This window comes from Bos grunniens, chromosome 11 (assembly GCF_055505025.1).
Source record: "Bos grunniens cultivar Pamir isolate PY7600 chromosome 11, Bosgru_T2T1.0, whole genome shotgun sequence".
In the NCBI taxonomy this organism is placed as follows: domain Eukaryota; kingdom Metazoa; phylum Chordata; class Mammalia; order Artiodactyla; family Bovidae; genus Bos; species Bos grunniens.
Window position 1 is genome coordinate 51590903 of NC_141175.1, and position 15387 is coordinate 51606289.

Here is a 15387-nt window from a genome sequence, read left to right on the forward strand (position 1 = left end):
CCCTCCCTTTACAGAGGTTATAGTCTCTTAGGAAGCATCAAAGGAGAGGGACAAATCAAAATTCCAAATGAATATGTATCACAAAGTATTGTCAATGCAGTACACTTGCCTGGATAATCCCATGGATGGAGGAGCCTGGTGGGCTGCAGTCCATGGGGTCGCTAGGAGTCGGACACGACTGAGCGACTTCACTTTCTCTTTTCACTTTCATGCATTGGAGAGGGAGGTGGCAACCCACTCCAGTGTTCTTGCCTGGAGAATCCCAGGGACGGGGGAGCCTGGTGTGCTGCCGTGTCTGGGGTCACACAGAGTCGGACACGACTGAAGTGACTTAGCATAGCATAAAGATTTCTCCTTTGTGTGAATATTACAGATGACTTTCAAATACTCTGATTTTGAACGTACCTCAATTTTTAATTTTTAATGTATTTTTACTTCATGTGGGTTTCTTTAATTATATTCAGCGAAATGTCCTGCTTATTCTACTATTTTACCCATTATGAAGCACCTTAGATGAGATTGAATGTTAACACTTACTGCTCCTTTACTGTTCTAGGTAATATCAGGATCAGTGAATATCAGATCAGATCAGATCAGTCGCTCAGTCCTATCCGACTCTTTGAGACCCCATGAATCGCAGCACGCCAGGCCTCCCTGTCCATCACCAACTCCCGGAGTTCACTCAGACTCACGTCCATCGAGTCAGTGATGCCATCCAGCCATCTCATCCTCTGTCGTCCCCTTCTCCTGCCCCCAATCCCTTCCAGCATCAGAGTCTTTTCCAATGAGTCAACTCTTCGCATGAGGTGGCCAAAGTACTGGAGTTAAAGCTTGAGCATCATTCCTTCCAAAGAAATCCCAGGGCTGATCTCCTTCAGAATGGACTGGTTGGATCCCCTTGCAGTCCAAGAGACTCTCGAGAGTCTTCTCCACAGTTCAAAAAGCATCAGTTCTTCGGCGCTCAGCCTTCTTCACAGTCCAACTCTCACATCCATACATGACCACAGGAAAAACCATAGCCTTGACTAGACGAACCTTTGTTGGCAAAGTAATGTCTCTGCTTTTGAATATGCTGTCTAGGTTGGTCATAACTTTCCTTCCAAGGAGTAAACGTCTTTTAATTTCATGGCTGCAGTCACCATCTGCAGTGATTTTGGAGCCCAGAAAAATAAAATCTGACACTGTTTCCACTGTTTCCCCATCTATTTCCCATGAAGTGATGGGACTGGATGCCATGATCTTCGTTTTCTGAATGTTGAGCTTTAAGCCAACTTTTTCACTCTCCACTTTCACTTTCATCAAGAGGCTTTTGAGTTCCTCTTCACTTTCTGCCATAAGGGTGGTGTCATCTGCATATCTGAGGTTATTGATATTTCTCCTGGCAATCTTGATTCCAGCTTGTGTTTCTTCCAGCCCAGCATTTCTCATGATGTACTCTGCTGCTGCTAACTTCTAAGTCACCTCAGTCGTGTCCGACTCTGTGTGATCCCATAGATGGCAGCCCACCAGGCTGCCCCGTCCCTGGGATTCTCTAGGCAAGAACATTGGAGTGGGTTGCCATTTCATTCTCCAGTGCATGAAAGTGAAAAGTGAAAGTGAAGTCGTTCAGTCGTGTCTGACTCTTAGCGGCCCCATGGACTGCAGCCTACCAGGCTCCTCCGTCTATGCGATTTTCCATGCAAGAGTACTGGAGTGGGGTGCCATTATAAGTTAAATAAACAGGGTGACAATATACAGCCTTGACGAACTCCTTTTCCTATTTGGAACCAGTCTGTTGTTCCATGTCCAGTTCTAACTGTTGCTTCCTGACCTGCATACAGATTTCTCAAGAGGCAGATCAGGTAGTCTGGTATTCCCATCTCTTTCAGAATTTTCCACAGTTTCTTGTGATCCACACAGTCAAAGGTTTTGGCATAGTCAATAAAGCAGAAATAGATGTTTTTCTGGAACTCTCTTGCTTTTTCCATGATCCAGCGGATGTTGGCAATTTGATCTCTGGTTCCTCTGCCTTTTCTAAAACCAGCTTGAACATCAGGAAGTTCACGGTTCACATATTGCTGAAGCCTGGCTTGGAGAATTTTGAGCATTACTTTACTAGCGTGTGAGATGAGTGCAATTGTGTGGTAGTTTGAGCATTCTTTGGCATTGCCTTTCTTTGGGATTGGAATGAAAACTGACATTTTCCAGTCCTGTGGCCACTGCTGAGTTTTCCAAATTTGCTGGCATATTGAGTGCAGCACTTTCACAGCATCATCTTTCAGGATTTGGAATAGCTCAACTGGAATTCTATCACCTCCACTAGCTTTGTTTGTAGTGATGCTTTCTGAGGCCCACTTGACTTCACATTCCAGGATGTCTGGCACTAGGTCAGTGACCACACCATCGTGATTATCTGGGTCATGAAGATTTTTTTTGTACAGTTCTTCTGTGTATTCTTTCCATCTCTTCTTAATATCTTCTGCTTCCGTTAGGTCCATACCATTTCTGTCCTTTATCGAGCCCATCTTTGCATGAAATGTTCCTTTGGTATCTCTGATTTTCTTGAAGAGATCTCTCGTCTTTCCCATTCTGTTGTTTTCCTCTATTTCTTTTTACTGATCACTGAAGAAGGCTTTCTTATCTCTTTTTGCTATTCTTTGGAACTCTGCATTCAGATGTTTATATCTTTCCTTTTCTCCTTTGTTTTTCACTTCTCTTCTTTTCACAGCTATTTGTAAGGCCTCCTCAGACAGCCATTTTGCTTTTTTGCATTTCTTTTCCATGGCTATCGTCTTGATCCCTGTCTCCTGTACAATGTCAGGAACCTCATTCCATAGCTCATCAGGCACTCTGTCTATCCGATCTAGGCCCTTAAATCTATTTCTCACTTCCACTATATAATCATAAGGGATTTGATTTAGGTCATACCTGAATGATCTAGTGGTTTTCCCTACTTTCTTCAATTTAAGTCTGAATTTGGCAATAAGGAATTCATGGTCTGAGCCACAGTCAGCTCCTGGTCTTGTTTTTGCTGACTGTATAGAGCTTCTCCATCTTTGGCTGCAAAGAATATAATCAGTCTGATATTGGTGTTGACCATCTGGTGATGTCCATGTGTAGAGTCTTCTCTTGCCTTACTGGCAAAATTCTATTAGTCTTTGCCCTGCTTCATTCTGTATTCCAAGGCCAAATTTGCCTGTTACTCCAGGTGTTTCTTGACTTCCTACTTTTGCATTCCAGTCCCCTATAATGAAAAGGACATCTTTTTTGGATGTTAGTTCTAAAAGGTCTTGTAGGTCTTCACAGAACCGTTCAACTTCAGCTTCTTCAGCATTACCGGTTGGGGCATAGACTTGGATTACTGTGATACTGAATGGTTTGCCTTGGAAATGAACAGAGATCATTCTGTCGTTTTTGAGATTGCATCCAAGTACTGCATTTCAGACTCTTTTGTTGACCATGATGGCCACTCCATTTCTTCTGAGGGATTCCTGCCCACAGTAGTAGATATAATGGTCATCTGAGTTAAATTCACCCATTCCAGTCCATTTCAGTTCGCTGATTCCTAGAATGTCGACATTCACTCTTGCCATCTCTTGTTTGACCACTTCCAATTTGCCTTGATTCATGGACCTGACATTCCAGGTTCCTATGCAATATTGCTCTTTACAGCATTGGACCTTGCTTCTATCACCAGTCACATCCACAGCTGGGTATTGTTTTTGCTTTGGCTCCATCCCTTCATTCTTTCTGGAGTTATTTCTCCACTGATCTCCAGTAGCATATTGGGCACCTACTGACCTGGGGAGTTCCTCTTTCAGTATCCTATCATTTTTCCTTTTTGTACTGTTCATGGGGTTCTCAAGGCAAGAATACTGAAGTGGTTTGCCATTCCCTTCTCCAGTGGACCACATTCTGTCAGATCTCTCCACCATGACCCACCCATCTTGGGTTGCCCCACGAGCATGGCTTAGTTTCATTGAGTTAGACAAGGCTGTGGTTCTAGAGGTGCAAAAAGGAAAAGCTAAAATAAGATAGATGAAGGACACTTGACCAACCCTGAGTTGAATAAATTTTCAGAGTTTCGTGCCATGGCAGATTTATTTCCATAAAGAAAATTTAATAACTTAATCCAACAGCAATCTAGATTTTTGGAATGATACCATTTATATTCATAGAAATAATATCAATTATTTTACCATAATTTCCAAATATGAAGAGGGAATCAATGAGTAGGAACTAAGTCTAAGATCGTTGTTATTGTTTTTCAGTAGCTGAGTCATGTCCCACTCTTTGCACCCCCATGGACTGCAACACGTCAGGCCTTCTTGGCCCTCACCATCTCCCAAAGTTTGCCCAAGTTCGTGTCCATTGCATCAGTGATGCCATCCAGCCATCTCATCCTCTGATGCCTTCTTCTGCCCTCAGTCCTTCCTAGCATCAGATATTTATCCAATGAGTCAGCTGTTCACATCAGATAAACAAAATACTGGAGCTTCAGCTTTCAGCAACAGTTCTTCCAACAAGTATTTAGAGTTAATTTTCTTTAAGATTGACTGGTTTCATCTCCTTGCTATGCAAGGGACTCTCAGGAGCCTTCTACAGTACCAGAGTTTGAAAGCATCAATTCTTCATTGCTCTGCCTTCTTTATGGTCCAGCTCTCACAACCATAAATGACCACTGGGAAGACCATAGCCTTGACTATATGGACTTTTGTCAACAGAGTAATATCTGTGCTTTTCAACACACTGTCTAGGTTTGTAATAGCTTTCCTGCCAAGAAGCAATCGTCTTCTGATTTCATGCCTGCAGTTACCGTCTGCAGCAATTTTAGAATCAAAAAAAAAAAAAGGAAATCTATCACTGCTTTCACCTTTACCCCTTCTATTTTCCTAAAAGTAATGGATCCAGATGCCAAGATCTTAGATTTTTAAATATTTAGTCTTAAGCTGGCTCTTTCACTTTCCTCCTTCACCCTCATCAAGAGGTTCTTTAGTTCCTCTTTGCTTTCTGCCATTAGATTGGTATCAACCACATATCTGAGATTGTTGATGTTTCTCCCAACTATCTTGATTTTTGTCACTCATCCAGCCCAACATTTCTCATGATGTGATTAGCATATATGTTAAACAAATAGGGTGACAATCGACAGCCCTGTCATACTCCTTTCTCAATCTTGAACCAATCATTTGTTCCATGCAGTGTTCTAACTTGCTTCTTGACCCGTGTACAGGTTTCTTAAGAGACATACAGATGGCTAACAAACACATGAAAAGATGCTCAACATCACTCATTATCAGAGAAATGCAAATAAAAACCACTATGAGGTACCATTTCATGCCAGTCAAAATGGCTGTGATCCAAAAGTCTACAAGCAATACATGCTGGAGAGTGTGTGGAGGAAAGGGAACCCTCTTACACTGTTGGTGGGAATGCAAACTAGTACAGCCACTATGGAGACCAGTGTGGAGATTCCTTAAAAAAACTGGAAATAGAACTGCATTATGACCTAGCAATCCCACTGCTGAGCATACACACCAAGGAAACCAGAATGGAAAGAGACACGTGTACCCCAATGTTCATCACAGCACTGTTTGTAATAGTCAGGTCATGGAAGCAACCTAGATGTCCATCAGCAGACGAATGGATAAGAAAGCTGTGGTACATATATACAATGGAGTACTACTCAGCCATTAAAAAGAATACATTTGAATCAGTTCTAATGAGGTGGATGAAACTGGAGCCTATTATACAGAGTGAAGTAAGCCAGAAAGAAAAACACCAATACAGTATACTAACGCATATATATGGAATTTAGAAAGATGGTAACAATAACCCTGTATATGAGATAGCAAAAGAGATACTGATGTATAGAACAGTCTTTTGGACTCTGTGGGAGAGGGAGAGGGTGGGAAGATTTGGGAGAATGGTATTGAAACATGTATAATATCATATATGAAACGAGTCGCCAGTCCAGGTTCGATGCACGATACTGGACGCTTGGGGCTGGTGCACTGGGACGACCCAGAGGGATGGTATGGGGAAGGAGGAGGGAGGAGGGTTCAGGATGGGGAACACGTGAATACCTGTGGCGGATTCATGTTGATATATGGCAAAACCAATACAATATTGTAAAGTTAAAAAATAAAATTAAAAAAAAGAAATAAAAAAAAAGAGACAGGTAAGATGGTCTGGTATTCCCATCTCTTTAAGAGCTTTCCACAGTTTGTTATGATCCACACAGTCATAGGCTTTAGCATAGTTGATGAAACAGATGTTGATGGTTTTCTGGATTTCTCTTGTTTTCTCTATGATCCGGCAAATGTTGTCACTTTGATCTCTAGTTCCTCTGCCTTTTTTAAACCCAGCTTGGACATCTGGAAGTTCTTGGTTTGCTTAATGCTGAAGCCTAGGATGCAAGATTTTAACCATGACCTAACTAGCATGGGAGAGGAGTGCAATTGTCCAATGGTTAGCATAATCTTTAGTACTACCCTTCTAGGTAATTGGGATGAGAATTGACCTTTTCCAGTCTTGTGGCCACTGCTGGGTCTTCCAGATGTGCTGACATATTGAATACAACACCTTGATGGTATCATCCTTTGGAGTTTTGAATACCTCTACTGGAATTCCATCCCATCCACTAGCTTTATGAACAGCAGCACTTCCTAAGGTCCACTTGACATTGCTTTCCAGAATATTTGGCTCTGGGTTACTGCCCACACCTTCGTAGTAATCCGATTCATTAAGATCCTTTTTGTACAGTTCTTCTATGTATTCTTTTCATCTCTTCTTTATCTCTTCAGCATCTACTAGGTATCTACTATTTATGCCCTTTTATTGTGCCCATCTTTGGGTGAAATGTTCCCTTGATAGTTCCAATTTTCCTGAGGAGATCTCTGCTGCTGCTGCTGCTGCTGCTAAGTCGCTTCAGTCGTGTCCGACTCTGTGCAACCCCATAGATGGCAGCCCACCAGGCTCCGCCATCTCTGGGATTCTCCAGGCAAGAATACTGGAGTGGGTTACCATTTCCTTCTCCAATGCATGAAAGTGAAAAGTTAAAGTGAAGTTGCTCAGTTGTGCCCGATTTTTAGCGAACCCATGGACTGCAGCCTACCAGGCTCCTCCATCCATGGGATTTTCCAGGCAAGAGTACTGGAGTGGGTTGCCATTGCCTTCTCTGAGGAGATCTCTAGTCTTTCCCTTTCTGTCATTCTAGTTTTATCCAGTGTTCCTTTAAGAAGGCCTTATTGTCCTTCCTTGCTATTCTTTGAAACTCTGCATTTAGTTGGATGTCTAAGATTGTGCAGTGTCAAATCAGAAGTTAAGAGGCAAAAGTAATGTGACTTTTAAAACTCAAGACCAAGATACAGAGTGAAGATGGTAGGAGAATTATGTAGAAGGACAGGAATACAACCCAGACCATGCAAGGATGATTAAGAAGAGGGCACAGCTCTACAGGTTTATAAGAAAGGAAGCTGGTAGAAGCAGAAACCTGGAGTATTGGTACAGACTTCTCTGGTTCAGAAACTAACAGAAGGAACTGCGAAATCCAAGAAAACTGGACAGAGAGGAGCCTAGGTTAGAGTATGGCTACACCTCAGGAGCACTTCCAGGAATCCTTAGCTCATATTTTTCTTAAAAGCAAGCTGTTCTAGTTCAGTTGAGCTACTATAACAAATATATACCCACAGTCTGGCTGGATTTAAAAATAAACATTTTTTTCTCATAGTTCTGAAAGTCTAACATCAAATGTGCTGGAAGATTTCAGTGTGTAGTGAAGACCTACTCCCTGGTTCATAGTCATCTATCTTCTCTGTGAGTCTTCATGTGGCAGAAGAGGCAAGAGAGCTCTATGTGTCTCCTGTATAATGGCACTAAACTTATTCATGAAGGCTCCATCTTCATGATCTAATAACCTCCCTATAGCTCCACCTCCAAATACCATCACATTGCAGACTAAGTTTTGGTATATGAATTTGGGGACGACACAAACATGCAGTCTATATTCCAGGGTTGATGTTTGGCCCTGAAGTACTGGAGGGAGAGAGGCCATTCCTACTGAGACAAGCTGGACCACAAAACCTGGAGGACCACTCTGGGGTGGGGGTGACTTTAGAGAATGATAAAGGTGAGATATTAGAAGAACTCAGTCTCAAACCCAAGTTTAATGTCCATAGGTTGCACATGAAGCCAATCAAGGGATTGAAACACCAGAAGGCTATAGCCTGGCAAGGCTGAAGGAGAGCAATCTCCTGAGTAACTCCTGTGATGTAATCTGGGTCATGCCATGGCCAGTGCATATCAGCAGACATGTCAGCTGGCCTCAGAGGTTTAGCATGAGGGATTTGGGGGATGTAGGAAAGCATTTGGGGGTGTCAAAGTTGCTGTGACAGAGGAAGTTCTAGCCAGGAGATATCAGCAATGGTTATGTGTGAATTCAGCATTTGTGAAGCCTGAAGCTTTAAGACTCTTTATTTATGTGCTCTTTTGGCACTAGTGGTAAAGAATCCACCTGCAATGCAGGAGATGTAAGAGACACAGGTTTGATCCCTGGGTAGGGTAGATCCCCTGGAGGAGAGCATGGCAACACCCTCCAGTATTCTTGCCTGGAGAATCCTACGGATAGAGAAGCCTGGTGGGCTACAGTCCATAGGGTCACAAAGAGTCAGACACAGCTGAAGTGAATTAGCATGAACAGTAGCAAAGAATTTTTCAGAAATTTGCTGATAATTTACACTTAAACTTGGGTGTCATACAAGGGCTATGGAATGGGGAGAAAATATAATTGGTCTATGGTGATTCTCATCTACATAAGGAAATACAATATGCACAGTATTCCAATCTGCTACTGCCAACTTGACTCCTGTCTCAACTCTGTAGATCTTAATCACATTCTGAGACCTCAACCTATTGTCACTTCCCTGATTTTAGCTTGTCACCTCCTCTCCCTGAAGTGTCTGCTGCTAAAGTCTCTTTGTTTTACTCTATAACAATTTTTCTAGCCATTGGCAGTTTTTTTCAGTTACCTTCACATCAGTACACTCACTTGACAAAACTCAGTGTCCCAGAAATAGGTTGTTGCTCAGTTGTGTTAGACTGTTTGCAATACCATGGACTGCAGCATGCCAGTCTTTCCTGTACTTCCCTATCTCCTGGAGTTTGCTAAACCTCATGTCCATTGAGTCGATGATGCCATCCAACCATCTCATCCTCTGTCACCCCCTTCTCCTCTTGCCCTCAGTCTTTCCTGCCATCAGAGTCTTTTCCAATAAGTCAGCTCTTTGCATCAAGTGGCCAAAGTATTGGAGCTTCAGCTTCAGCATCAGTCTTTCCAATGAATATTCAGGGTTGATTTCCTTTAAGATCGACTGATTTGATCTCCTTGCAGTCCAAGGAACTCTCAAGGGTCTTCTCTAGCACCATAGTTTAAAAGCATCAGTTCTTTGGCACTCAACCTTCTTTTTTTTTTTTTTTTTAATTTTCTGGCTGAGCCAGTCTCTCTCCGTGATGGTCAGCATGCTGTAGGCCCTGAAAGTTATGGGTGAGGACTGCACAGTCTCCACCTGGCCTTCAGAAATGCCAGACACTACCCGCTTTCCATCACGAAACCAGGACAAGGAGATCTGTTTGGGGCTGAAGTCCGTGGCCTGGCAGATGAGGCTGGACTTGCTATTGCCGTCACCAGAGAGGCTGTTGCGAGGCGGGACAAAGACACTCACGACGGGGGACAGCACTCCCGCCTGACGAATGCCCACGTTTCACCCAAGTCTGTCCTGAGATGGGTACCCGAAAGGCGGCCCTGAACATTCTGCAGTGAGGAAGCCGCACTGAGAAAGCTGCTTCATCGCCAGGAGGGAGCCGGCCAGCTACGATTGTGAGCACACTCACAGTGCACACGGAATTCTCACATCCATACATGACTACTGGAAAAACCATAGCTTTGACTATATGAATCTTGAGATAGCTCAAACTTTTCTCATGGCTAGAAACCCCAAGAAGATGTCTTTACTAACCTTTCTATGACCTTGGCCAAGGTTCTTCTGCTAATCTGTTGCCTTCAAACTACCCTACATTAAAATATAAAACAGAGACTTCCCTGGTGGTCCAATGGTTAAGCCTCCACCCTCCCAATGCAGGGTGCCTGGTTTTAATCCTTGGTCAGGGAACTAGGAACCCACATGCTGCAACAAGGAACCTGTATACTACAATAAAGATCCTGCATGCCTCAACTAAGACTCAGAGTAGCCAAATACTTTTTTTTTTAAGGGTACAGAATAAAAGTTTTCTTTAAACTCATATCCCATAAATATTAAGGGGAAAACTATCATGATATCCCATTGACAGATTCATTCTGGTAAGAAACTGAGTTTTCTGTGTTGCTTCTAAGTCCTTTTTTCACCTCCCAGATCTCTGGTATATGTATGTGTGTGTGTGTGTGTGTGTGTGTGTGTGTGTGTGTGTGTGCACACATACATTCGTGTGTGTGCATGCATGTGGGTAAAGGAGTAAAGAAGAAGAATGTCTTGGAAACATGTTCTGCTTGTTTGCATTCCATAGGCACACTTTACTGTCTCACAGCTGGATAGTGCCTTTGGTGGCCCAGAAGTCAAGAATCTGTCATCTTTGATCATTGGCCTGTGAGCTTACAACTCCCTCTGGAGTTAATTGAAGCCCAGGGGGCCTCTAGGAATGAATGGGTGTAGGCACAGGGGAAAGGAACAAAATATTCCAGTTACTTTTTCAAGTGAATGAACAAGAATTTATGTAACCAGTATGCTAAACTAGCCCAACTGGTGGGATGTAATCACAAGGCAATTTAATTTTGCTTTTTCACTTTTCTTTAACTACTCAGTGGGACTAGTTTTGCCCCAGCAGTACAAAGTCTGGCATTTATATATTCTTATAGTTATTTTAAAGAGATGTAAAGCACTGAGATTATTTCAAGACACAAGCCATAATCTCAAATTACTACTTAAAATGGCTAATCCCATATATAAGCAAATCTTCCAAATTCGTTTAAAGTTGCAGCAACTCCCCCACTTCAAATCAAGACTGCCGCAAGTGAAAAAAAAAAAATGTAAGACAGATTTCTGCTCTCATTCTAAATTCCTCCTTTTCTAGTTTACAACACTTTTAAGGTTAGGGCTTGGAAGCTATAAGATAGAATAGAACAGCTACATGTTCATCAAACCCATTTCTTCTTTCTGGGCATCCCACTTCCCTTCATCTAGGTTGGGCCATGTGTGTAGCTTTCCCTCATGGAAGGCAAGTGGAATGGATCGTTAGTAGTCACAGTAGTGAAGATAGGAGTGTGTTGGATATGTTTTCTCCATCTTCTCTTTCATCATCTCCTAACCAGATGTAAATAACCCAATGAAGCACTCCGAGTCAGAGTCATAAATGGAAGGAGGCTGATTTTGTCGATCACCAGATGGAAGGCTGCAGACCTAACACTCAACTGAACTATGATGGGCATGAGAAATAAGACATTATTAAACCATTTAGATTGGGGGTCATCTAGCTAGGGTAGCTAGAGTAAGCTACCCTAAGCAATATTGGGTTGGAGGAATGGTTTTTTAAAAATGGAAAGAAAATTTATATTTAGCCAGAAGAAATATGGTGGTTCATGGAATATATCCCTTGGACATTGCCTTATACCTCTAGCTAGCAGTTTTCTTGGCTAAGATGATATATTCTTCTCTTACTGATAACTTAGTTTGTCTACAGCTTTTGGGAACCTGGCTTTACAGCTTCTCACTTTTTATCCTAGCCTCATTCTGTAAGAAAACACGCATTTGATTCTGTGTCATGCATGGCCCTTATCTGACCCACTGAAAACCTTCACACATCATTTGCTTCAAAAAAATTTTTGAGAACCTAGGTCATCAAACACTATCATCTCCCCTTCATTGCCTTCATCCCCAACTTCAAAGCATCTTTCCAGCCCTTTTGTTTTAGATTTTCCAAGTAAGAGTCAGAAATCATCTTAATGTATTTACCTTACTGAGCATATCAATAATGTGTATGTGATATCTGTGTGTCTGTGCACTTGCTTTATTAGTATTTTTCATATTGAGAACTTATGGTCTTCCTTTTCTATCTTGAGTGTCTGGTCACATATCATCAATGTTATCTTGCTGAAGCTCATTGAAATATCCAACTAAAATTACTAAATAGTCCTGTTTTCTGGGTTAACTCTGCATTCAATGAAGTTTGTTGACCCTCCTTACTGGTTTTGAGCTGAGGGACAGGGTCCCATGCCCCAGGACCCTCGAATGAGTGAAACTCATACCACACAATGAACTTTCTCCAAAATACCCTCTTCCTTTCACCATACACCCTTCATGTTCTTTGACTCAGTGTGAGGGGTTCAAGAACTGTGGAAATATTTGTCTAGCTAAATCATTTTAAAATCTCCATTTTGATCTTGCACCTCTCTTTGGAATGTTCTGTCTATTGTATTTTACTACTTCAGATGACATTTCAGAAATTATACCAGTGCACTTACCAGTATATAGAATTTTAGAGCTCCCAGTGATTCCTTCTCAGAAGTTGTTAGATATTGTTTTTTAGCATTTCATATTGCAAATGTAAAATCAACATGGTTGGTTTTGACTTTTTTGATTTCTCTCTCTCATTCTTTTTCTTATTGTATGCATTTAAGAAATTTATTTTTTCCATGGAAATTTATAACAATCTGAAATTTTCAATTTGAAGACTGAGATCTTTGTTCAATTCAGTGAAATTATCTTCTATTATACTCTTTAAATTATTGATTCCATTGTATTCACATTGTGCTGTCTTTCTGTAAATTCTAGTATAAAGATATATGTCTTCCATCTTTCTCATCTTTGTTCTGATTTCATTTAATTATTCCTTTGAATTCTTATACGTTGTGTTGGCCAAAAGCCAGGTGAACTTTTTGGCCAACCCAATAATCCCTCAAGTTAATTTACTAATCTCTGTGTTAGCAATGTCCATTCTATTCATTGCATGTGTGTTTCTGGTTAATTTTGGCAATAACATTTCATACTAAACATTCTGATACTCCATTTCCTCTTTTTTTCCATGGCAACATGGTCTCTTCTAAAGCAACACCCTCTTAAATTTCATGAAGAAAATGATTTTCAGTTTTCTTAACATTTATCCTGGCTTATTGCATTAATCCTGCCTTTTTGAAGGTCAATTGAACTTAGTGTTATATTGATCCTCTTTCAGCTGAATTCTTTTCAGTTTTATGATTAATATTTAATTGTCTATGTACCTATTCCAAATTAATGTCTTTAATGAAGTTTTTTAAAAAGGGACCCAAGGCAAGTGGCTATCATCTTTTATTTCAGTGAAAATATTATAATTAATTCCCAGAACTGCAAAAGTCACAGTAATTTTTCACATGAATAAAAAAATTTTTAAACCTAATTATGAATAAAGTGAACATTAAAGAGTACTTTCACCAGTCCCCAATTAGAATGCAATTATAATTCTTTAACTGGAAAAAATTAGATGAACTACACAAAATCATTCTGGGTAAAGTGCCTCTGAATTTCCCCTTTAGCAAAGTGCATCCTAAAAGTATGTTTTCTCTGTGCTGTGCTTAGTCACTCAGTTGTGTCTGACTCTTTGCGACCCCATGGACTGTAGCCCACCAGGCTCCTTTGTCCATGGGGTTTCTCCAGACAAGAACACTGGAGTGAGTAGCCATGTCCTCCTCCAGGGGATCTTCCGAACCCAGGAATCAAACCCAGGCCTCCTGCATTACAGGCAGATTCTTTACTGTCTGAAACACCAGGGAAGTCCATGTTTTCTCTAATTAGATGTTAATGAAAATATAACAAAAGAGATGCTCTACTTCTCCTCATAGTCACTGTCCATTTCCCTCTTTCTTTGTCATTTTCAAAATGATGGTAATCTGGAGCAGGCAATTTTTGCTTAGTCATGAGCAAGGGAAACCTAGGTGTGCTGAGGCAGTGAGAGGAGACAGTGGGAAAAGTCTATCCTTCTGAGATGATACAGAAGACCAATAAATAGTTAACAATACTGTATTGTGCATTTAAATTTTTATTAAGAGGTTAGATCTTGTGTTATGCTTCTTACTATACACACACACATTTACACATAAAAAACCCCAAAAGGGTATGAAGAAACTTTTGGAGGTAATGGACATGTTTATTACCTAGACTGTGATAATGATTTCACAGGTGTTTGTATAAATCCAAACTCATCAGATTGTGTATTTTAAATATATGAGTTTTTTGGTGTATCAGTTAAATCTCAATAAAGCTTTTGTAAGTAGATAGATAGATAGATAGAGGCTTCCCTGGTGGTTCAGATGGTAAAGAATCTGCCTGCAGTGCAGTAGACCCAGGTTCGATCCCTGGGTCGGGAAGATCCCCTGGAAAAGGGAATGGCTACCCATTCCAGAATTCTTGCCTAGAGAATTCCATAGACAGAGGAGCCTGGAGGGTTATATGGTTTCACTTAGAGTTGGACTGATTGACTAACAAACACTTTCACTTTTCAGATAGGTAGATAGATAGAAGATAGACTTTGTAAAATTTTAAAAAGGAAAATGATGCCCAGTTGGAAGAGGTGAGCACTGAAGCCCTCCCCACCACTAACTCCACTCCTCTGAACACAGTCTAGGGCTATCTGTTTGATTTGATTGACAGAAAGTTTAGAGGAGAAAGAAAAGCAGTTGAAGAGTGGGCTGCTGTTTCTTATATGGAAGAGGCTAGATATATACAACCCAGCAAAACAAAATCTTAAACCTACACTAGATTACACCCCAAAACAAAAATGATGCTTTCAGTCAGCTGAGCTGAGTAGATTATATGTTGTGGCATAGATTCAGAGCAAGATTCTTATTCTTCTGCACAGTTGAAAAATATTATGTGGTTATTAAGAAAATGATAAACTGCTATAAAGAATGCTATGGTGGATTTACATATATGTTATTTTCAGTTGAAGATTAAAAACAGTAGTGACAATTTTCTAAACAGAAGGTCATCAACTATTTTTAAATGAAGTGAACAAAAAACTAGTCTTGTGATTTTAATCTCTAGCTGGCAACAAAGAGCTAAAAGGATTAGGACTGGAGATTAAAAGAGAAGAACATTTTCTTGAAGAGACAGCCCCACCTCCCTCTCCTACACACACAGGGTTGGAGGGTACCTTCTCCTAATCTCAGCTCTTGTGGAAAGTGATTCAACTTCATCTCTCAGACAATGTGAGCTGTGATTTGGAAACAATAGTCTGGTTCCTGGTTCAAGCCTGAGACATAGAAAGGGTCAGGAAGGTGGCTGCTCAGCTACTCTTGTGTTGGCATATTGGGATCACCCTGAACAAGTACAATTGTTTTCTCTGAACTAGATGTGGGTCACATGTCCAATAAGGCTAGCATAAAAT